The sequence below is a fragment of the Erythrolamprus reginae genome, chromosome 1, assembly GCF_031021105.1.
Source record: "Erythrolamprus reginae isolate rEryReg1 chromosome 1, rEryReg1.hap1, whole genome shotgun sequence".
Lineage (NCBI taxonomy): Eukaryota > Metazoa > Chordata > Lepidosauria > Squamata > Dipsadidae > Erythrolamprus > Erythrolamprus reginae.
The window spans coordinates 301,622,739-301,647,352 of NC_091950.1; the positions used below are offsets into that span (position 1 = coordinate 301,622,739).

The 24,614-nt window shown below is 39.4% G+C and overlaps 1 protein-coding gene across 1 annotated transcript in view; it reads right to left on the reverse strand.

Moving 5' to 3' along the window:
- Positions 1-24,272, reverse strand: part of HS3ST5 (heparan sulfate-glucosamine 3-sulfotransferase 5) — a 209,464-nt gene extending 185,192 nt beyond the window's left edge. The window contains exon 1 of the mRNA XM_070739501.1: positions 24,190-24,272. The gene's annotated coding sequence lies outside the window, so the exon portion shown is untranslated. The remainder of the gene's footprint in view (positions 1-24,189) is intronic.
- Between the last annotated feature and the right edge of the window lie 342 nt (positions 24,273-24,614).

Sequence of the window (24,614 nt, forward strand, 5' to 3'; positions counted from 1 at the left end):
TAGTAACATAAAACAACCAAATGATGTAAATTGCTGCAGAAATGCAGTCTGTTATAGACATAATCCATGGTATAAACTTTGAATAAACTGTTTATTATTTTTTATGATTTATTGTCAAAGAAGTAAGGGTTTTTAAAAAGGGTTTCAATATGGTCAGATTCAAACATCACATTAAGCATTCGTTCAATGAAAAAGCCACAATAGTGACTTGATAAATTCCCCTAATCCATGTTCCTGGAAAAGTATAAGCAACTAATGAAACAAAGGAATCTGTATTACCAAAAAACCGAATCTCCAAACCTTTAGATTCACTTGTATTGACACAGACCCCCCCCCCAAAAAAATATAATGTGCCCATGTTTGGAGGCTGTCTGGATGGGTGTTAAGAGGCTGAGACTCAACTCTGACAAGATGGAGTGGCTGTGGGTTCTGCCTCCCAGGGACACTTCCGTCTGTCCATTACTCGGAGGGGGGGGACTTTTGACCCCCCTCAGAGAGGGCCTACAACTTGGCCGTCCACCTCGATCCACAGCTGACTTTGGACCATCGTCTGTGGCAGGTGTGCGGGGGTGTTTGCACTATCTTCTAACAACTAGAACAGTTTTTTCAGATATAGTTTATAGGCAAAGGCTGATGTTATACGCCAGCAAGAACTTCACTGAAATGAACACATGAAGTTATTAATTAGTAAATGAAATTGGTAGTAGTATTGGAAGGAGTATTGGAAAACTACTACTAGGCCTTCCATACTTAGCTTGGAAACTACAAACTGTGCAGAATGCAGCTGCACAAGCAATCATGGGCCTCCCTAAGTATGCCCATTTTTCTCCAACACTCAGCGGACTGCATTGGCTGCCGATTGGTTTCCAGACATAATTCAAAGTGTTGGTAATGACCTATAAAGCCCTATATGGCATTGGGCCAGATTACTTGCAGGACCACATGAGTCTCAGTGACCAGTTAGGTCCCACAGAGTCGGCCTTCTCCAAGTCCCGTCAACTAGACAGAAGGCAGTGACAAATTATTTCTAAATAATGCCCCCTGCAAAAAAAAAAAAAAGGATGTACCCATGAAAGTAAGCAAGAATTAATCCAACTCAAAGAAAACTTTGCTTTTAAATATTTTCTAATTATTCATTCCTCTTTTGCTGAAAACATAATTATTGCACAAGCAAATTACACCTCTTATTAAAAGAAGAAACTACCTAGACTTCAATTTATTCAAGATAAACTGCATTTATGATCACAATTTTAATAGAAAAGCTTATTTTTTCTGTCTTAATGTTCCATTATAATTCAGAATTCACATTCACTCTACACAATCAAGTATTGTCACGAAAAGCACCTCTTAACTTATTTAGCTTTTAATCTGTTTACGCATTAAAGAGATAAATGGGGTCATCAAAGTAACTTGAAACAGAATGAGCAAACAACAGCTGAACTGATTGGGTTTTATTCTACTGTGGAATAGGTTATCTTCTAAATAACACTTCACTGCTATTTCTGGATTCTACAGCACCCTGGGAAAAATATAAAGCCTGGACTGGCTTCATGGATGGCATTGTATGTAGTGTGACTGTCCCATGATGGATGTTATATCCAAGTAAGTAGGGAATATAAATCAAAACGGTATGTTACATTAAGCTTCTAAACACAGAGACACACACCACAGAGAGAGAGGGGGAGGGAGGAAAAGAGAGAAAGAGCAGGAGAAGGGAGAGAGAAACATTTTGTGTCCTAAACAGAAAAAAAAATTACTTCAAGTGTATGCTGACTTTCTCATACACAAAATAAATGAAGTTGCAGTTAAAATAAGGGTCATCTTCTGTGGAACCTTTCCTGAGCTGCTCTACTACAGATACTCCTCTTGCCAAGATTGACGCTTGATATACAGTAGGATTTTTTGAGAAATGAAGCAATTGGAGGACGATTCATTTTCTTCACAGAAGACAGCTATTCTGACAGATAGTAACAATTTGAACTAGGATCAGGACACCCATTATTTCCTTTACCAAAAAAAAAAAAAAGATGTAAAGAATGTAGGTCTATCATGCCTGAACTCTAAAAATCTGGAAGGCATAGCCATAAAATGATTCTTCAATACTTTGATAGGATTTTTGATACTGGTTCTGAATTTCTGCAGCTAAAATATGGTAACCAGGAAGACCAAAGCCTATTGCAGACTATTTATGAATGATAATGCATGTTTTGAGCTTCAGACACAATATAAAAGACAGGTTTTTCAATTATAAGCAGAACTACAGTATTGAATTGAATCAAAAATAGCAGAATAGGGCAGCAAAAAGGACATGATGCACTATCTATGTTTATTCTCATGTGCGTCACACTGAGCTCAGCGGAATTGACTCCCTAAAACCTGTATAAAGTCCTGCAACCTTAAAGACTATTATTATGTCTTCTAAACAGAAATTAAATGAGACATACGTGGATCAAGTATTGCAGCATGAAACAAATTTAATCGACCTTGCCTTTAACAACAGCTGAATCTACAAAAATTAAATAGCAAAGATTTTCATTTAATGTTATGTGCATTGCTCATGATAAGGGGGCTCATCCTCAAAGAACTGCTGTCATTTGTGAGAATAAAGAAAAACATCTTAGATCTTACACAGAACCATCTAATTGAAAGAGAAAAAATGTCTGTGATGAGAGAGCTAGAAAATAGATCTTACAGTATAGTTGAATAGTAGAATTATCAGAACAGACTTTTGGTGCTAGGGCCCCAAATCTCTTTCAGAAAAGACCCCCTAAACGTTTATTAATGCAAACTAGGAAATCACAAGGCAATATAAACAAACTTTCTAAAAAGTAGGAACAATAACACTCACATATTGTAATGAAGAACAATAAAAGTTATTAAAAATCATATACAAATTCAAAATGAGAACAGTATGTTATCACAATGTTAGTTACCATAAATGTAGGTTTTTTTCACTGTGTTAACCACATTTACCCTACATATTTTTGTCCTCTTATTCCTGATGAGGATGAGATAATCAAAATGAATCTCAAATCCGTATGAATACCTCTTCTCAGAAATACATACCAGTAAATTTCATTTAGATCACAATCATAATTAGCATTTCAGTTAAGTGAAGCAGCCACTAAGTGAAACAGCAATTGTATTTGTGATCTTATTTCAGCTTTCCTTTGCTTTATGACTTTTTCTATGAGGTTCATAAATGTGAGCATTGATCACAACATTATTTTTCACCGCCATAACTGCGAATAGATGAGTGAGCATCTCTACAGACTTTTTGCTATATGATTTGGGATGAACACCCTTTGAAAGGTGTGGGAATAGGAATGGATTTCCAGAGGAAAAATTTCAGATTACAGGAATCAGGAGCACTACTCAGGTGACCCTGAGGACACAGATAAACCTCCAAGTGCTTCAATGACCCTCTAAAAGGAGGCAGATTACCAGCTGTCTGCAAGGAATATAAATCCTTCCATTCCCCACTATCCTGTCAGAGCTGATGAAGCTTCTTGGATGAGAAGCGAAACGTCTTCAAAAGAAAAAAGAAAGTCTAGTTGCCTCCAGGAAAAGCACCTTTGGGACAACCATGATAACTGAGAATCTCTACAGATTCATAACTGCAAATGGTTACCAAATGAGGCAGTTGCTAAATAATGACTATCTGTATACCTAATTATTTTTCTCTCCATTTTTATTTATTTATTTATTTATTTATTACTTAGATTTGTATGCCGCCCCTCTCCGAAGACTCAGGGCGGCTCACAACATGTAAAAAACAAATCATAAGCAATCAGACAAATTTAAAATATTTAAATATTTAAAAAAACCCATATGCTAACAGTCACACACAGAGACATACCATGCATAAATTAAACGTGCCCAGGGGGAGATGTTTCAGTTCCCCCATGCCTGACGGCAAAGGTGGGTTTTAAGGAGTTTACGGAAGGCAGGAAGAGTAGGGGCAGTTCTAATCTCCGGGGGGAGTTGGTTCCAGAGAGTCGGTGCCGCCACAGAGAAGGCTCTTCCCCTGGGGCCCGCCAACCGACATTGTTTAGTTGACGGGACCCGGAGAAGGCCCACTCTGTGGGACCTAATCGGTCGCTGGGATTCGTGCGGCAGGAGGCGGTCTCGGAGATATTCTGGTCCGATGCCATGAAGGGCTTTAAAGGTCATAACCAACACTTTGAATTGTGACCGGAAATTGATCGGCAACCAATGCAGACTGCGGAGTGATGGTGAAACATGGGCATACCTAGGTAGGCCCATGACTGCTCTCGCAGCTGCATTTTGCACGATCTGAAGTTTCCGAACACTTTTCAAAGGTAGCCCCATGTAGAGAGCATTACAGTAGTCGAACCTCGAGGTGATGAGGGCATGAGTGACTGTGAGCAATGAGTCCCGGTCCAGATAGGGCCGCAACTGGTGCACCAGGCGAACCTGGGCAAACGCCCCCCTCGCCACAGCTGAAAGATGTTGTTCTAATGTGAGCTGTGGATCGAGGAGGACGCCCAAGTTGCGGACCCTCTCTGAGGGGGTCAATAATTCCCCCCCCAGGGAATTATTTGGGAAAATGCTATTATTTTTCCAGTCAGGGAGAGAACAGAAGAGTTACTACTGGGAATTTTACTAATTTGGAACAATTTGGACAATAATGTGTATATGTCTAATTATCATTCATAGTTTACAATTCCAATAATAAAACAATATATTACCATACTAAAACAAAACTGAATGAAAAAGGAATCAGACATAGGATTACTGATTCTGTGTTGCTATGTTGCTCAGTGGGAATAGTGGCCTTTTGTCACATGTTAACAGAAGTGTAAAATGATTTGCCTGTAGCACTGCCCTCATGTCTAGGCTACATTAAACTGGAATCCAGGAATGTGTTGACAAGTATGTTCACGGAAAAATAATTGTCTCCAGAAAAAAATAACCCATTCTCTTCAAATTCTATAGAATTATTTTTTTTTTAAAAGCATAATTTATTGTTTCTGAAGGATATTTACATAAGAATCAGAACAAAATAGGTACATACAGTACATTTCCATGCAGTAAGTTACAGTGCCAAGATTTCATCTACAAGGAGAGGGGGTTCATGTATACATTGAATTAAATGGGTATTACTTGTTATAGTATCTAGCTATAATGTATCCTCTCTCTCTCTCTCTCTCTCTCTCTCTTGCTTGCTATCATCTAGTTATCTTGATAAGTTCTTATTGTTCCTAGCATTTGTCCAGATTGCTTGCCTTTACTTCTTTTGTCCTGCACTCACTGTAGTTCACATAATGAAGTTATCAGTGTATGATATGACAAGGGGTTTGTTTTTCAATCAATTAGTCACAGAGCCTGATGCTATTTGGGACTGAGAGGAAGTGACTGGTCCAAAACTACCCAGCTATGCATAAGGGAGAGGCAAGTCCTGGGATTCCCTCTTCTAGTCCAGCACCTTAATGTTTATGCCACTCCAACTCTCTGAATACGAGATTTAAGTGTTTAAATCTTGTTTAAAAACAAGAAGTTTTCAGATATAATTCAAAATTGTATGTAGAATATCTTGTTTTCTTCAGTAACATGACGTTTTGCATATCCCTAAAAGAAAAACCTGCTATTCACTTTTCATCAAGGGGAAATATTTGAGGAATCTAGGACTTTTTTCTTTTCAGACAATGGGTGAATTTGGAGTACACATTCAGAAGTCAATAGAAACGTTTCTATCAGCTGAATGGATTTCCCACTCAAAGAATGTCATAGACATTTATGTTCTCACCACCAAACGTCAGGTCCAAATATGCTTCCTTGAAGTCTAGCAGGCTCCCTGCATGAATTATTTAGATTGTTTTGATTTTTTTAAAAGAATAACAACCTTGTTTGAGGTGTGTAATTTTGAGTTATACAAAATAAAGGTGAAACATTCATTGAATGGATGTTGTGAGGCAAATCAGTAGTATTCAGCACAACCTCTATTTCTTGTAATATTTTTGGCACACCAAGTATGAGTGGGACCCAAAACCCAGAAGCATTTTTAAAAATATATTGCCGTAGTGCTGCTATTTCATATATAGTCCAGCTATTTTCCCTTTAACAAGTTCTTATAAAGATCTGTATATATTTTTAATATTCATCTCTATGTTTCCAGCCATTCAAAGGATGGTTATTTTGTTTCCTTGGTGTAATATAAGCATGCAAATTTTTTGTTTCCCTAACTGACTAGAGATATTCCATAGTTTAATGAATTATACAGATGTTAGAGCGATGTAGTCAAAATCCTTTCCAGTTATATTAACAGCTTTCATAATGTATCAGTAGAAGGTATTAATATTTCTGGCAGTTACTCTGGAACTACTGGTGCATACATTATATCTTGTAGCTATTCCAACTTGAAATAGCAAACGTTATACCCCAATAGATGTATTATATGAACACAGCATTAAATATTATTGAATTTAAGATAACAGTTTGCTCATTAAGATTACTCATAAAATTTGTACAAGTTCCATGATATTTCTTTGCTTGAGAATCCCAAGGCTGGAATATTTACTCAGGTTTCATACTCAATAGATTTTTTTTTCACTGACAGCATCATTCAGCAAACAAAATATGATGATTTAACAAAAAGTGTTCTTTTTATTGAGAACACCACATGGAAACCTTCTTACAGAAGGTTGCTGAGTGCTCCACGGCTGAGTAAAAAATTGGTTGCTTTGGTTTTCTTAACAAGAAACATGTTCAGGATGCCAGGGAATGAGCAAGTGACTTCAGACAGTGGTTAAGGAACCTGTATCAAAACTACAATCTGAATCATGGTTTGGTATTTGTTTAGGTCTGGCTCTACTTTCCCACATTTTGTGAACCCAGAATAATGATTAGCTTCAGCTTGGAAAGTGAGGTGACTGCCAAGAATGTCTGCAGTTAAGTCACTTTTGAACACCCTGCTGTTCTAATCTTCGTTTTACCTCCTACAAGCAAATGGAAAATTACATTTAAGCACAGGAGCTTTGTTAACTTCGCCTGTCTTGCCCAAAAGCATTCTAAGATGTCAGAGTTGGGGTGTGCGTGTGTAAGGAGGTGGGGCAGGAGATGTTTCCTAATCATGGTCTCTGTTCTACTGAACAGCCTTCCCCTGAAATTTTGATTTGTTTAGTATGGATGGCTTTCCTCAAGCAGGTAGAGATGACACTCTTCTGGGTAGTTTTTTCTTCATTTGTTTCAGCTAACTTCTTTTACAACAACAGGGGGGAGGTAAAGGTAAAGATACGTTACTCTGGTTTTAAACCAAAACATATTTATATTTAGTCTGTACTAATTTATCTAATTTCACATGCTATCAAAATAATGCTTAGAACCATCCAATGCAGAGTACAGCCTCACATTCAGTTTCTAAATGTTCAAGCTAACTTGAAAGGTTGAGGAATTATCACTGAAGCATGCTGGATAATTGAGAAAGCCAAAGAGCATGAACAGGAGTCACTCTATTAATTATAGAAAGGCCTTGGTTTGTGTGAATATATCAAGCTGTGGAACACGCTCAGAAAAATTAGAATTCCAAAAAATATCTCATTGTCTTCGTGAGAAACTTATATACAGGTTAGAACACTGTAGGATGGATACAACATGATGAAGCAAAATGCCTCCATGATGTCAAGGCTGTATGCTTTCCCTGCATGCTTTGAAAACTGGATGAAGAAACATGAATAACTCACAATAATGTTAAGGACACTGCTGAAAATGGAAATGATTTGTAAACTCTAGTTATGAAGGTTAAGAAACAAAGTGGAAAAGTGGTGCTAAAATTAAATATAAAGTAGGCCAAACTAATAACAAGTAGAACTACAATTTGTAGAATGGGGATTGAGATATTAAAGTTACGGATGAGCTTACACCTTTTAGGATCAAGCATCAATAGTAAAGGAACAAACATTTTAAAAAATACACCACAAGCTAACATTTGGCAGAGCAGCCATGAAAATGCTGTAAAATGTCCTATACAACAAAGATCATTATCATATAAGTCATGGTATTCCCTATGACACTCTATGGAAGTGAATATTGGAAAAAGGATAGGAATAGTATTGATGAACTTAAGTGCCTAATTAAAATAACCATATGAGGTTACATAAGCCTTGTAAGTGAAAATATATTGGCCACTGTAAAACAAGCAAATGGCGTCTTCTGACAGTTTTTAGTGCTTTCTGACAATGTCAGAAAGTTAAACAATTTACAGATGGTCCTCATTTAGCAATGGCCTTGTTTAGTGACCCTTCGCATTTATGACTGTGATGAAAAAGTAACAATCCTCCCATTGACCACCTTTGCAGCTATGTAAAATGAAGGAAAGTTGAAGTAAGATTGTAAGCACGATCATGGCTTCACTGAATGATTGCTTTGCTTAACTGAGTTGGCAGTTTGAATTGCGGTTTTGTTATTAATGTTATACTTAGTTTTGTCTTTAAGTGTATTTCAAATAATAATAATATTTACCAATTTTACCAATTGATGGTAAAATTCACCATCAGCAATCCAAGCAAGGTAACTATACTTGCAGTATCAGATTGATTTTAGCATCCTTCACATATTTGTTGGCACATATGTGATCTTGCCACTCATATAGCTTTTCGTTGTGTTACCACAACTCCTTATTTTCAATCTTATTCTTTTTTTAAATTCTCCATTGCAGTTGCCTGAAGTCCATCTGATGATTACAACTCATACTTGTCTTCTTTATACAGTCCTCTGTATCATTTGCACTCAACCCTGTCCTCTTCTGCAGATGTCTTGTTCTATATTGCATTGGCAGTTCATCTATGTATATGGAAGAAACAAAGTGAATCTCCTTAGCCATCCATTTTCTCTAATCACTGAGAACATTTTCTGGGCTGGTCAGCAGCTAGAACTTTAGTATCCCTACTTGTTGTGGGACAAATTCCCACTTAAATAAGAAACCAAAATACTTGAAGAGAAATTAATAGTGGTATATTTTATTGGCATGCATCAATATAAGGATCACTGGGTTTCTCATCAATAGAATCCCAAAGAGTTTGGTGGCAGAGTTTGCCTGTCTTAATTTGGACCAATAAGTGAGGAGAAACCAGGATAGCAAGTTAACGGCATGGTTCACAGCTGATGAATGGCATTTATTTAATTATTTAATTAATTATTCATTCATTCATTCATTCATATATTCATTCATTCATTTATTAGATTTGTATGCCGCCCCTCTTTGTAGATTCTTCGTATTATAAACACATATTATACAAGAGTTGGTAAATATATTTTTTTAATCTTCCAGCACTCAGTTTTTCTAAAACATCACTGCAGAGGTTTGATGATAAAATTAATTTGTATTTGAAGACAAGTAAACAGATATGTATTTTGGTCATTTCCGATTCAGTTTTCTGTCTATTTGTAAAAACTGCAAATAAAAATGAATGTGTTTATTGAAATATGCACCCAAACACCTACACAGTGTAAATTTAAAAAATGACATATTCACTGAAGTATGAGAAAAACGAAAAGTTAACTATTACCAAAAATGGAGAAATTAGGAGGAAATAGAATGGGAAAAAATCATTTGAATCAAATTTAATTAGACAATCAAATATATTATCTCTTCTAAAAATTGCTCAACAATGGATTGCTTTTTCATTAAATCGGGGATTTAACTGTCAAGTGAAGAAGATCAACACAATTTACTTATAGCCAACTATTTTACAGATTCGTATTAAATAAAATAATACTCCTTCCAGAATATTCAACAAGCATCTTTCTTCATCACCAGAGTTAACTGAACTATGTGTATGTCTCTATGTACTGTACATTAAACATTCTTTTTCACATAACTTTCAGAAGCAATCATAATCTGCAGCAGAAACTGCCAGAGCACCTTTCTCCTAAACTATTTTTTTTAATAAACCTTTTAGGATTAACTTTTTTTTCCAGATCAAGGATAGTCAACTTCTGCTATTCCCACTATGCACTATCTTCTAACAACTAGAACGGTTTGTTCAGATATATTTTACAGGCAAAGGCTGATGTTATACGCCAGCAAGAACTTCACTGAAATGAACACATGAAGTTATTAATTAGTAAATGAAATTGGTAGTAGTATTGGAAGGAGTATTGGAAAACTACTACTAGGCCTTCCATACTTAGTTTATACTTTATAATGGCAGAACGTACCAGTCCCTTGTAACAGACCCATGTGTTTTTCAGGATTTTATCTTCCTTGCCAATGAAGAAAAATATTGATTTTAATTGTTATCTTTAATATGCTGTTAATATTCTAAAACTTTTGTTCCCATTTGCTGTTCTTTGTTTTGAAAATTCCTGTGAATGTAAAAATGAATTATAAATTTTCAAAATATAGTGGAATGATTTTTTTAAATCTATAAAAGTCAGTCTTGTAAGTCTACGTGGTCTCCCTATTTGGTTCCATTTTTTTGTCTAGCAACCCATGATAATGGCAGGAAGATGAGATTAGGGAACCTTATTGTGGTGGCACAGTGGTTAGAATGCAGCACTGCAGGTGAACTCTGCCCATAATCTGGAGTTCAAGCCTCACTGGCAGATGGTTGAGTCATTCTTCCATCCTTCCGATGTCAGCAAAATGATGACCCAGATTGTTGGAGGAAGTATACTGATTCTATAAACCACCCAGAAAGTGCTGTAAAGCACTATGGAGCGGTATAGATTAAAGTGCTATTGCTATTATTGTACAGTTTTTATTATATTTATCCCTTGTTTTTTCTTGACACTGAATTCAAATTACTCAGATTCTCATCACTGATCATTATGTTTTAATTAATTTAACTTACATTAATCTAACTCAGACTTTACAATCCTTTTCAATTTTTAAAACCCAAATAATATTATTAGGACTTCTACTGTTAGTAGATGTAACGCAGGAATAGAATTAATGATTTAATGAAGGAGGAGGATCCTCTTAATTATTAACTCCATGTACAGAAACAAGAACAACCCCTAGCCAAGAAAATTCTAATACAGTGAATGAGGTTTGGCTATGTGTTCTAACTATCTCATTGTAGTACAATGAAATTTATGATTTTTTATAATATTGAGAATGTCTCTGCTCTTTCACCAACAGATGGCCTGGAAAAATGCCTGCATTGTGTCTTAAGCAAATCTCTTTATTCCATGAGCTGCCAAGATGTGGCCTATCCAAAAGAGATGAGTTGAACTTATTAAGGGAAAAGTCAGTTTTAGCCATAGATGAATGCCTCTATCAATTTGTTTTGCTCAATTTCCCATTTTGTCCACTGTAAGTTTACTTTGGCTTACTTCCACTCCATATCACTTTAAGAAGTAAATCTAAAGAAAAGGGAAAGAATGAGAATAAAAACAAGACCAAACTCTGTGAAAGTTTGCATCTTGTGCCATCCAATTGTTCTTATTACACACTTTCTATACCTCTTTCCTTTAGTGTAAAGTTCTGAAAATAATTTGTTTAAAGTAAATATTTGCTAATTTATTTCTAATTTTTATACACTCTGCAATCTAAATAAATAACAGTTTTATTAATGTGTATCTATCTATCTATCTATCTATCTATCTATCTATCTATCTATCTATCTATCTATCTATCTATTTATTTGATTTTTATGCCGCCCTTCTCCTTAGACTCGGGGTGTCTTACAACATGTTAGCAATAGCACTTTTTTAACAGAGCCAGCATATTGCCCCCACAATCCGGGTCCTCTTATAGGCATGCTTATAACATTTGTGAGTTCTAACAGCACACTAGTTTAATATGCAAGTAATGCAAAATAGCCAATTTGTGTCTGACTAGCAGCTGTGCAGAAAGTCACATTCAAAGAGTAGCCATGGCACTTTTGGGAGTCATTTTTTAAAGAAAAACTTTTGAAAAGATGAAAAAGTTTCATTCTGAAAAGAAAACAGGTCAATACAAAAATATTTGAGTACTTTAATACAAAGATAAACCACAACTCTTACATTCATAGCATCTTAAGTTATTTTTATTGTCATTATCTTTGAATCAATTGTTTTCCAGTGGCTTGCTCACAATTGTCATTGATTGTCTCTTGGGTGGTTTTCTGCTGATTGCCACCATTTCTCAGAGTTGAGTAATGAGATTAACTCCAAAAGCCATACGGAAGCTTTAGAAGATGTATGCAGCTTGCTCACCCAATAAATATAAGTCGGATGGTTAAACCAGGTTCATTTGTATTAAAATTTAGATCTAATGAATTACATCTCCATTTTGACCTTTCCAGTTTCTGGAGACAGGTGTCCTCTAATTACAGGAAAAACTGGATCTTAATAAAACAGCCCTTCTCAAATTATACTCTGCCAGTACTGGGAACTGGCATTACAATTACAAGAAATCTGATCCATTTTTTGTTTCTCCCATTACCGAGAAATTCAGGGAACTGCAATCCCATCATACTGAGAAGTTTCAAAAGGCTGCACTAAGTAAACCTGGATATTATATATTACAAGGTAGCATGGAAAGTCCCTGGCTGGTCTGCATAGCAAGATGGAGGTTTACAACCATAGATTTCAGGAAGTGACAAGGATAATTATCTAGGACAACATGTTACATAACAATATTTCAATCGAAACTAAATCAGGTCCTGGCAATATAATTGAACCAGAATATATTCATTAAAAAGACATGCACTCTTGATTGAAAAGACATCAATAAGCTACAGTCGCAAGACAGCAGCTTCAATATTTGACTACCTTTACAAATAAGTCAGCCTTTGGCCTTTTTCTGGACAAACCCAATTTATTCTGTGGTCTTGGTTTCTAATTAAAAATAAACACAGGCACAGCCAAATAAAAAATTCATATTTTACAGATAATTTATTAATGAAGTTCTTTGGTTGCCTACAGACAATCATGTATACTTTAACAACTATTGATAGACTGGCTTAAGACAAAGGTCAACTGGTATATGCGTGCTTATTTTCCTATTAGTGTAAACTTAATCATGATGAACTGTGTCATGATGACTTTATTTAGCTATCGGAAAGAGCTACAGGTAGTGCCATATGCCATCAACCAATACCTGGATTGGTTGATTGACTGATGATTGATATTGATTAAGATCTGATTTTATATTTTTATACTATCTTATTAACTTATTAACTTATTCAGATTTATAATTTTATATGTTTTAATGTTTTAAATTGTTATTAACTGCTATTTTAAATTGTTATTAATTTAATTGGATGATTGGGATAAATATACTTGTGGGTATGAGTGGAATGACTGGCATGATTGGGTTGGTGGGGGTGGGTGGGGTTATGGTATGGATGAGATGACCGATAGTAGTATGAATGATAGATTTGGCCCACCTGACGCTCGGGAGACAGGAGAGGAAGGGGCACCGATCTCTGGGGTGGCAGAGGGTCGGAATATTCCAGTGTTGCTGGGGAGAGGCAGATATGGCGGGGGGCCACAGAGTTAGCCGTTCCAGGGGAACGAGGGACCGTTGCTTAATAACGGTCCCTTGTTCTGGCTCTGTGAGCCCAATCTTGGGTACTGGTGATGAGTGTAACTCTGGCCCTGGGCTCAGGTTGCTGCTGCTTAATGCCAGGTCGGTGGTAAATAAAGCTCTCCTCATCCGGGATTTGATCCTGCATGAGGAGGCCGACCTGGCATGTATTACTGAAACCTGGCTGGGCCCAGAGTGTTCCTCTCTCTGAAATCTGCCCAGCCGGGTTTCAGATATGGCATCAACCTCGACCCCAGGGAAGGGGGGGAGGAGTGGCTATTATAGCCAGGGAGAGCCTTTGCCTACGTAGACTCATTGCTCCGGAAATTGCGGGTTGCGAGTCTCTCTTGATGAGGTTGGACTTAGGGGTTCAGGTGGGCTTATTTATCACGTACCTGCCTCCCAGCTGTGTGTCAAAAGCCCTGCCTGTGCTACTCAAGGAGGTAGCCGGGTTGTCGGTGGAGTTCCCCGGACTCATTGTCCTGGGGGACTTCAATCTGCTGTCACTCGGCGAAACCTCTGGGTTGGCACAGGAGTTCATGGCCACCATGACAGCCATGGACCTGACTCAAGTAGTACAGGGTCCGACTCACGAGGGAGGGCACGCACCTGACATGGTATTTCTTTCTGAGCAATTGAGTAATGGTCTGAGACTAAGGGACTTAGAAGCATTGCCTTTGTCATGGTCAGACCATTTTCTACTACGGCTTGACTTCCTGGCTCTAATCCTTCCCCGCAAGAAGGCGGAACCAATGAAGATGTTCTGCCCCAGACGCCTGATGGACCCAGAGGGCTTTCAAACGGCGCTTGGGGTTTTTCCAGAGGCACTCGTCCACAGTTCGGCGGAGTCTCTTGCGGAGGCCTGGAACAGGGCTGCGGCAGAGGCTCTTGACCGGATTGTGCCTTTGCAACCTCTCCGTGGCGCTAGACCTCGTAGAGCCCCATGGTTCAACGAGGAGCTCCAGGAGTTGAAACGCCAAAAGAGACGTCTAGAGAAGCGATGGAGGAAGAGTAGGTCTGAATCTGATCTAACACTTGTAAGAGCTTTTATTAAGACTTACAAAGTGGCGCTCAAGGCGGCAAGATGCGCGTACCATGCCGCCTTGATTGCATCAGCGGAATCCCGCCCGGCCGCTCTGTTTAGGGTGACCCACTCCCTTCTTAACCAGGGGGGAGTTGGGGAGCCCTTGCAGAGCAGTGCCGAGGATTTTAACACGTTTTTCGCTGATAAAGTCGCTCAGATACGAGCCGATCTCGACTCCAATTGTAAAACAGAGTCGACTGACAACGAGTCAGTCGAGGTGACTGGGGCACGTACTTGTTCACCTGTCTGGGAAGAGTTTGATCTGGTGACACCTAATGAAGTGGACAAGGCCATTGGAGCTGTGAGTTCTGCCACCTGTTTACTGGATCCGTGTCGCTCCTGGTTGGTCTCAGCCAGCAGGGAGGTGACACGGAGCTGGGCTCAGGAGATTACCAACGCTTCCTTGGGGAGGGGAGTCTTTCCAACACTCTATAAAGAAGCGCTTGTGCGCCCCCTCCTCAAGAAGCCTTCCCTGGACCCAGCCGTACTTAATAACTATCGTCCAGTCTCCAACCTTCCCTTGATGGGGAAGGTTGTTGAGAAGGTGGTGGCGCTCCAGCTCCAACGGTCCTTGGAAGAAGCCGATTATCTAGGTCCCCAGCAGTCGGGTTTCAGGCCCGGTTACAGCATGGAAACTGCTTTGGTCATGTTGATGGATGATCTCTGGCGGGCCCGGGACAGGGGTTTATCCTCTGTCCTGGTGCTCCTTGACCTCTCAGCGGCTTTCGATACCATCGACCATGGTATCCTTCTGCACCGGCTGGAGGGGTTGGGGGTGGGAGGCACTGTTCTCCAGTGGTTCTCCTCCTACCTCTCTGGCCGGTCGCAGTCGGTGTTAGTGGGGGGTCAGAGGTCGGCTCCGAGGGCTCTCCCTTGTGGGGTTCCTCAGGGGTCGGTCCTCTCCCCCCTGCTATTTAATATCTACATGAAACCGCTGGGTGAGATCATCCAAGGACAATATGCTGATGATACCCAGCTTTACATCTCCACCCCATGTCCAGTCAACGAAGCGGTGGAAGTGATGTGCCGGTGCCTGGAGGCTGTTGGGGCCTGGATGGGTGGCAACAGACTCAAACTTAACCCGGATAAGACGGAGTGGCTGTGGGTTTTGCCTCCCAAGGACAATCCCATCTGTCCGTCCATTACCCTGGGGGGGGAATTATTGACCCCCTCGGAGAGGGTCCGCAACTTGGGCATCCTCCCCGATCCACAGCTCACATTAGAGAACCATCTTTCAGCTGTGGCGAGGGGGGCATTTGCCCAGGTTCGCCTGGTGCACCAGTTGCGGCCCTATCTGGACCAGGACTCATTGCTCACAGTCACTCATGCCCTCATCACCTCGAGGTTCGACTACTGTAATGCTCTCTACATGGGGCTACCTCTGAAAAGTGTTCAGAAACTTCAGATTGTGCAGAATGCAGCTGCGAGAGCAGTCATGGGCTTACCTAGGTATGCCCATGTTTCACCATCACTCCGCAGTCTGCAGTGGCTGCCGATCAATTTCCGGTCACAATTCAAAGTGTTGGTTATGACCTTTAAAGCCCTTCATGGCACTGGACCAGAATATCTCTGATACCGCCTCCTGCCTCACAAATCCAAGCGACCGATTAGGTCCCACAGAGTGGGCCTTCTCCGGGTCCCGTCAACTAAACAATGTCGGTTGGCAGGCCCCAGGGGAAGAGCCTTCTCTGTGGCGGCACCGGCTCTCTGGAACCAACTCCCCCCAGAGATTAGAACTGCCCCTACTCTTCCTGCCTTCCGTAAACTCCTTAAAACCCACCTTTGCCGTCAGGCATGGGGGAATTGAAACACCTCCCCCGGGCATGTTCAATTTTATACATGGTATGCTTGTGTGTGTGTCTGTTAGTATATGGGGTTCTTTTAAATCTTTAAATATTTTAAAGTTATTTGGATTATTTATGATTTGTTCTATCTTGTTGTGAGCCGCCCCGAGTCTTCGGAAAGGGGCGGCATACAAATCTAAATAATAAATAAATAAATAAATAAATAAATAAATAAATAAATATGGCACTCCTATGCCACATTGACATAATGCCACATTTCACCAATGCAAGGATTTTCATTTTTAGAATGATTTGGAAGAAGAAGCAATATTGGTACCCCATAAGCGTTGGCACCTTAGGCTTAGGTTTACTTGGCCTTAGCCTAATATAAGCCCTGGACATAGGATTTATTAATTACTGATCATTGTATCCAAAGAGATTCCATATGGATCAAACTATGTTATGCCTCTTCTACATCAAAGATTGGTAAGCTTCCTAATAAATAATGCACCTTGATACTCTTAAAAGGTCCTGAACACCTGGTTTTGGCAGCCAGCCTAGTGACCCTCAGGATGGTATGGAGTTCATCAAGTGGACTGTCTAATTGTGGTTGCCAGGGCGTTGAATGTTGTATTTGTATTTCTTTAGGTTTTGTTTTAGAGTTTTTACTTCTATAAGCTGCCTAAAGTTCGGTAGCCATATACATTTTCTTAATTAATAAATAAACCTAATGTCCTTCAGATATACAGTGATCCCCCGCTCATTGCGAGGGTTCCGTTCCAGGACCCCCCGCAACGAGCGGGTTTTCGCGAAGTAGCGCATGTGCAGATGGTGTTTTTACTCCCACAGCGCTAGCGAGGAACCGAAGATTGGGGGCGGCGCGGCTGTTTGCCGCCGGCATGGGGGGCTTCCTAGCAGCCCCCCAAACCCGGGTTTGGGGTCCGGGGGGTGCTGGCAAGCCCCCCATGCCGGCGGCAACATTTTAAAATAGCCGCGCCGCCCCCAATCTTCGGCTCCTCCGCGCTGGCTCTCGGCGCTTTCGAGCTGAGTCCGGGAGCGAATTCGCTCCAGGACTCAGCTCAAAAGTGCCGATAGCCAGCGCTAGCGAACGGCTTGTCCACGCTGGCTATCGGCGCTTTCGAGCTGAGTCCGGGAGCGAATTCTCTTCCAGACTCAGCTCAAAAGCGCCGATAGCCAGTGCTAGCGAATGGCTTGTCCACGCTGGCTATCGGCGCTTTCAAGCTGAGTCCGGGAGCGAATTCTCTTCCGGACTCAGCTCGAAAGCGGCGAGAATGAACCGCGTGGGCGGGCGAAGGGCGGGCGGCAGCGAGGAGTTTGCGTGGGCGGTGGGGAAACTCCTCGCTGACGCCAGCAAGAGGGGGAAGACCCAAGGAAGCCGGTTGCCATCTACGCATGCGTGCCCATAGAAAAAACGGGCACGCATGCGTAGATGGTATTTTGACTTCCGGGTTGAAAAATAGCGAAGTACCCTGTTCGCAATGGTTGGGGACGCAATAAACGGGGGATCACTGTATTATGGATTATAGCCACTCCTCAGTTAGTGACTGCTGTCGTTATTGACTATTCATAAGCACAACTGTAACAAATGGTAATTTAAAAAATCATTTTCCTGCTATTGCACTCATTTACAACTCATGTGCTTGACAACAAAAGTGTTTAGTGTGAAACTGATTAAGGTCTGGTCAGTTTCAGGTAGCAAAATGAACTATGGAAGAGTTGAAATCCACTAATTAAGGTCACAGAGCTAAGCTTGTTATCTTGCAATTAGCACATTTTAGGGAAGTGCTTTGCTGCATCGAAAAGCTGCTTAGGAAGTGATTATTTAAGCAAAGGGCAAAAGAATGGGGGTGGGGGAGCGATGGATCAGCCATAGCACACTGTATGGAACAACAAGACAGCAACAGCTGGTGATCTCTCTCTCTCTCTCCCCTGCTGTCATGTGTCACTTATTAGTGATCATGTCATTTAATGACCAAATCATTGAAATTGATGAAGAAAGAATCTATAACTTCCATGAATTCTAGGTAAATGAGGCCCTGATCTCCAGACTATATTACATATGGAATCCTAACAAATAGTGAGACATAATGGAATCCACAATACTTGTGCCAATTTGCTTATTAACTCTAAATACTAATGCTTAGATGATTAAAGGAGAGAATGGGAATTACATTGGCCATCACTCTGCTAAACAAATAGTAATTCTCTCAACACTGTCAAACTATTTACTAAGTCTGCATTACTATTACTACTTGTTTTTTCTTATCATTCCTATCACCCATTTCCTCCCACTTATGACTTTATGACTGTAACTTGTTTCTTGTATCCTTAAGATTTTTAATAATATTGATTGTTTCTTCATTGCTTATTTGACCTCTATGACAATCATTAAGTGTTGTACCTCATGATTCTTGACAAATGTATCTTTTTTTAATGTACACTGAGAGCATATGCACCAAAGACAAATTCCTTGTGTGTCCAATCACACTTGGCCAATAAAAATTCTATTCTATTCTAATTCATGGAACACATGGCTCATTTCTGTTCTGATAAGGAAAAAACTGACCAAACTGGGGCTGCTCCCATAAAACAAGGTGTGATACAGAAATTTCTTGTTTAAATTGCTATGCAAGTTATACTTAATAGAAACTTTATAACAGAAGTTTCTTGTGAAGTCAAGTTCATTTACAACAATGATCTAATTCCATAGCAAAATGTAATTTATATGTGCTGGGCTTCTGCACAGAATTAGACCCGTTAACCTCTTAGAATACATCTGTGTGACAATGCCAGATATACCTTTATGGAAAATGGCAACATGGCTAACAATTCAATTCAATTCAATTATTAAAATTATAGTCCAGGGATAAATATAAGATATACATGTCAATTAAAATATGGCCTTTTGTCAATGAAGTTGTTCCCCCAACACAATGGTTTTTAACCTTTCTAATGCTGGGACCTTTCTAATGCCCTTAATACAGTTCCTCACGTTGTGGTGAGCCCCAACCATAAGTCTAGTGCCAATTCTCCCAACAGAGCTTTAATCTGATTGGCAGGAAAGTCAGAGGGACATCCTCACTGTAAATGCCTGATTGGTTGGATTGTAAAACTATGTTTCAAGGTGCCAGAATAGAAGCTTTAGTTCCTAATACCATGGGAAATTTGTCTTTTACAGGTGACTCCTGTGAAACGGTCATTCAACCCCCAAAGGGGTCCCAACCACCAGGTTGAGAACCACTGTCCTAACAGATATTTTTCATCCAGATGAATATTCCATATGTCTAATCTATATCTGCCCTGAATGATGGAGAAGATTCCCCCAAATAAAATAGATTCGGATGGGTGAGAGGGAGGAAAGAGAGTAATAGGAAGCTCGATTTCACCAATGGAAATCTACTTGAATTGGACACAGCTATTTGACAGATCATGTTTTTATTCTTATTACATCAAATAAAATTTATCTCAAAGACAAATAAACTTCCACTTTATAGAATAAACAATTGATTGCTTAATTTTTTATTAACTGCTTTGTTTAAATCTAATTCATAAATCATTGTTGAAACCATGTTTTGGGCTTTATACTTCTTGTACCTCCCCAATTTATCATAAATTTAAGTGCAAACATGAAGCAATTTCTTTTTTAAAAATCAGCATAACAATCCACTCAAGAAATGCATATGTTTGTATGTTTTTAAAAAAATATTCATTGAATACACCTTTATAGTTGACTTGTATTTCTTCAACTTGATACCAAACTATTCCTGCATTAGTTTCTACTGTGGACTAAATGGCAACTTCATGGCTATTTAAATGGATGGATGGATGGATGGATGGATGGATGGATGGATCAATCAATCAATCAATGGATCAATCAATGGATCAATCGATCGACAGAAGGAGGGGTGGGATGGGATGGGATGGGATAGGATGGATTCAATGTATTCCCCAGTAAAAGCTGTTTAGAAAGATAGCAAAACTTATTTTATATAACAGAGGCCTCCATTTTTACACCTACCGATGCAGATTACTACCCTAATATTTGTTCTTTGGCTTTTAAGAAGCAAACGACAAATAGAATATTTTAACTAGAAATTAACATTGTGCTAATTTATATGTGTCTTCTCAAAAGAAAATCAGTGGGCTTGCTCCCATGTCAGACTGCATAGTCTTAAGGCTATGATTATTTACACCTTTTACAGTTTTATCAAATTGTAATTTCCAATTATCTGTCTTACCAAAGTCTCTACTATTATGCAGCAAAACCTTTGTATTTATGACAGTCCTTTGAGACTACAATAAATACATATAATTATTTAAGATTTTTCTAGTCATTAAGTTACAATATTTTATTGCTACAGATTTGAACGGATATATTTCTCCTCTAAAAAGTAAATGGATTGAGCAAAAATGTTCTGTCTAGCTCCCCCCAATTTTTTTTAAAAAACAAACTAGATAAGGAAAACTAAATAAACCAGATAAAGAAACAGTCACTGAGATTTTTCTCTTCCCGCCCTCTTAGAATTTCTGAAAAGATTAAGTCAAACACCTAATTTGGTCCCTGGCTGCCTAACAGCTTGATTCTGGCAAATTATCCTCTTTGCATTCATTTAAAAATCATGAACTTTATAAAATTATCTAGCCAATCCCGGCACACAGTGTTTACTGTTAACAGTCTGTTTATCCTGGGGAATTCCCACGGGTGACATAAAGCTTTTGGTAAGCTATATCAACAATCCTGCAAGTAGGAAACCTTTCCTGTGACATCTTCCTCCACAGGAGTGCTTTGAAATGTTTGTCATGAAAGAATATGTATGACAAGTGTTACACCAGTGTGAATGCTCTACATGGATTGCCTTTGAGTTAGGATACCCGACTCAGTTCATGTGGATTCCGTATTCTGTTTTGTGTACTAAGTGAATTCTTTGGAACCCCTTGCTGAGAACTAAGCAAAATAGTAAAATATCAAAGTGGTCTAAATATAACATCTTGTGATTTTTGAGAAGCCTTCTGCATATATTTATTTTCATGTTGTCCCTCTTTTACTGACATAAATTCAATATATATGTTTCAAAATGTAGCCTTAATGACAACTGTTATAGAATAAATATTTGGCCAATAGCAACATGTTGTAAGTCACCCCGAGTCCTCGGAGAGAGAGGAGGCATATAAATATAAATAAATAAATAAATAAATAAATAAATAAATAAATAAATAAATAAATGTACAAATTATATATTTTCATCAAAATCAAAACATGCAGAGTAAAAAATGAATGACAGTTCATTCACATTAACATAACCATCCTTCCATAGTAATACAGTGCTGAAGAAACACCAGCAGCTAACACCTTTAGGTGATATTTCTGCTGTTGTCTTATACAGATTTGCAAATGTGTTGTAATTTGGAATGCTATGTTTCTGATATTAATATTTTAACAAGAGTATATTATAACTCTGTTATGATATTATTAATTCAGATAACTCAACATCCAAATATATCCCAGGAAAATATGACTTTCCATATGAATGTTTAAGTCTCTTGTTTTTTCTTTAGGAAAAACATTTTGGGTTTTATTTTAGGTAATGCTCAAATATCCCCTGAGTTTTGGAAGTGTTGTATCATGCGATGTGATATGATGTCACAAGAGTTTTTTGGCAATTTATGAACATACTACATTATTCTATTGGAATCCAGATCAACATCTTTAATTCAAATACTATGCTTTCAAATGATGCATTGCACTGCTATTTCATTCTAATATCCACACATTATTTTATTTTAGAAACTAAGCATACAAAGTTCTAAACATACTTCTCAGAAAATATATATCTTCCATTAATCTTAAGAGACCTTGCTTAATAGCCTTCCATATTGCTTCTCTAAAATGATAGATTCATCCACAGAAATAACTCTTTAATAAATGGCCATAAGGAAAAAAAGGAGCCATAAGAGTAAACGTAGATATAACAGGCATTTAAAAAACAACTGACCAAGACTTTATGATACATTCATTTTGTACTTTAATTAATATTTTCTTCATTATAAGAACAGCTATGTGATAAAACTTCTAATATATGTACATATATATTTGCCCCAGCTACATGTTCACTTTTCAGAAAGTGAATAAGAAGTTCAGAGCTGGATAAAGAGCTTTAAAGCCATGGACATATAATATGTTACCTTAAACGGTTTCTTGAAACAAAAGCATAAGAAAATATAAAGGAAAAATCCTTATCTGCCATTCCTTTCACAATAAATTTATGCATAGTTAAATATTTATCATATTTTTCTACTAAAAATATAGAACAGTAGGCAGTGCTTGAATATTTTGCTATGAACCTCCGTGGACATCTAATAAATAAAGAAAAGGTGTTTTCAACTGCCTTGCAGACTAAATTATAGTTTTGCTTTTTTTGCTTTTTTGTAAAATATTTTAGGCAATGAATCAGACGTCCAGCTATTAACAATTATATTTAACTAAAATAATATTTTTTTAAAAAAAATCATGATGCACACCCAAGCATACACACCAATCTATAGGATAAATACAGTACATACACTGCTATAAATCTAACACCTGCTTATGATATTGTAGTTGGATTATTCCAAGAAAGTGGCTGTACTTTTCCTTTGCAGTTTTTTTTATCATTTTAAAGAAAAAAAATGCATTAATTGTTTTTCTTACCTCATTTTTTCTGAAACCCACATCATCATTTTATGGTTAGAAAGTTACTGAACATTATCTCAGCTTACCAAACTGAGATTTATATACCATTAGAGTTCAAGATTAAAATTAAGTGGCAAATGTTCAAAACTGCTTAACAAATCGAGTTGGGTTTTAAAAACAAACAAATAAATAAACCTCCCTGGGTTTATATGCCTGGCACAAACCAGGAAACCAGGGTCTTGTGGGGCTCCTCAGCTTTCCTACCCACCTATTCAGGGTTGCTCTATCAAGCCAGGAACTGTCTCACATCTGAATGAAGTTGCCAGCAGAAAGGGGGAGAAAAATCGGTTCACCAGCACCCACTGGGTGGGAAACATTTCGCAAATACTGTATTACAGGTTTCCTTAAGGGGTGCACATTTTCACAGCGACAGCTTGCTGTTCAATACAGGGCGAAAGCGACTGGGTGGGTGAGAGGAAAAAAAGACTTTTCACACACCCTGTGCCATTTTTTGGTCCAGGTGCTGAAATCCCCCCCCCCCGTTCCCCTTAGCGCCTCAGCACTGAAGCAGAAGGAACAAAATACTTGGAAGGCACAAGGATAGTAATGTACCTTTCTCAAAGCGGGTGCTGGGAAGCTCGTACCTGGAAAACCTTCCCTCAGGTAAGCCCAAGGGGGAAGGACTCTCTCCTTGCCCCAGCTGCTTCTCCTCCATCGGAGCCAGGGAACAACGAGCGCCCCCACCCCGTACTAATTAACTGCCACACCGGACCAATTTCGACAAAACCAGAATATCCCAGCCATCCTCATCCCCCCTCCCCGCCCCACGGTGCCAGCAAAGCAATTCACCCGAAGAGCCTCATTTTTATCATACAGTCCCCGCATACAATAGGGGACTTACTCCCAGGTAAAGCCCGCCTTAAAAAAAAAAAAAGCAACCGAAAGCATCCCTTCGAACAATGCACTGCGGAGCGCCTTCCAAAACTGCACCAGAGGAACAAGACGCCTCTTTTTTTAATTTTTTATTTGGCAAGCATCGCAGGCACACAGGCGCAAACGCGCGCGCACAGCTATACGTACCACACACGCACGCACAACAAACACACACACACACAGAGCCCAAGCCCAAAAGTGTTCTCCGTAAAGAGCCAACCTTCAAAAGCAAAGCAGCTCCAACTGCACGGGGTCGGGTCACGGGACGCCACCAACCTCTCGCCCCCTTCTGCCTCCGGACCCTGGCGCCAAAAGCAAAGTCCAGAGGGCGGGGTAGGGCGAGGGTGTTCCGTAGCCCTCGCTCTGCCCTCGCTCGGTCTCCTCCTCCTCCTCCTCCTCCTGGGTTACTCCGACGGGTCGTTATTTTTATTTTTATTTTTTTTTGGCCGCCTGTGAGATTAGGACGCCACCGCTTGGCGCCTTTTGCCAAAGCTCGGCTCGCCAATCAGGGCTCTCGCTGCCTTCGCTCTCCCCTCCCGCTGAAGCCGAAGCGGAGCCGGGGCGCGAGTGGGAGCTCCCAGCCGGAGCCGAGGAGCGCGCGGGAGAACTAGCTGAGTTCAGGAGGCGGCGCCTGCTGCACATCCC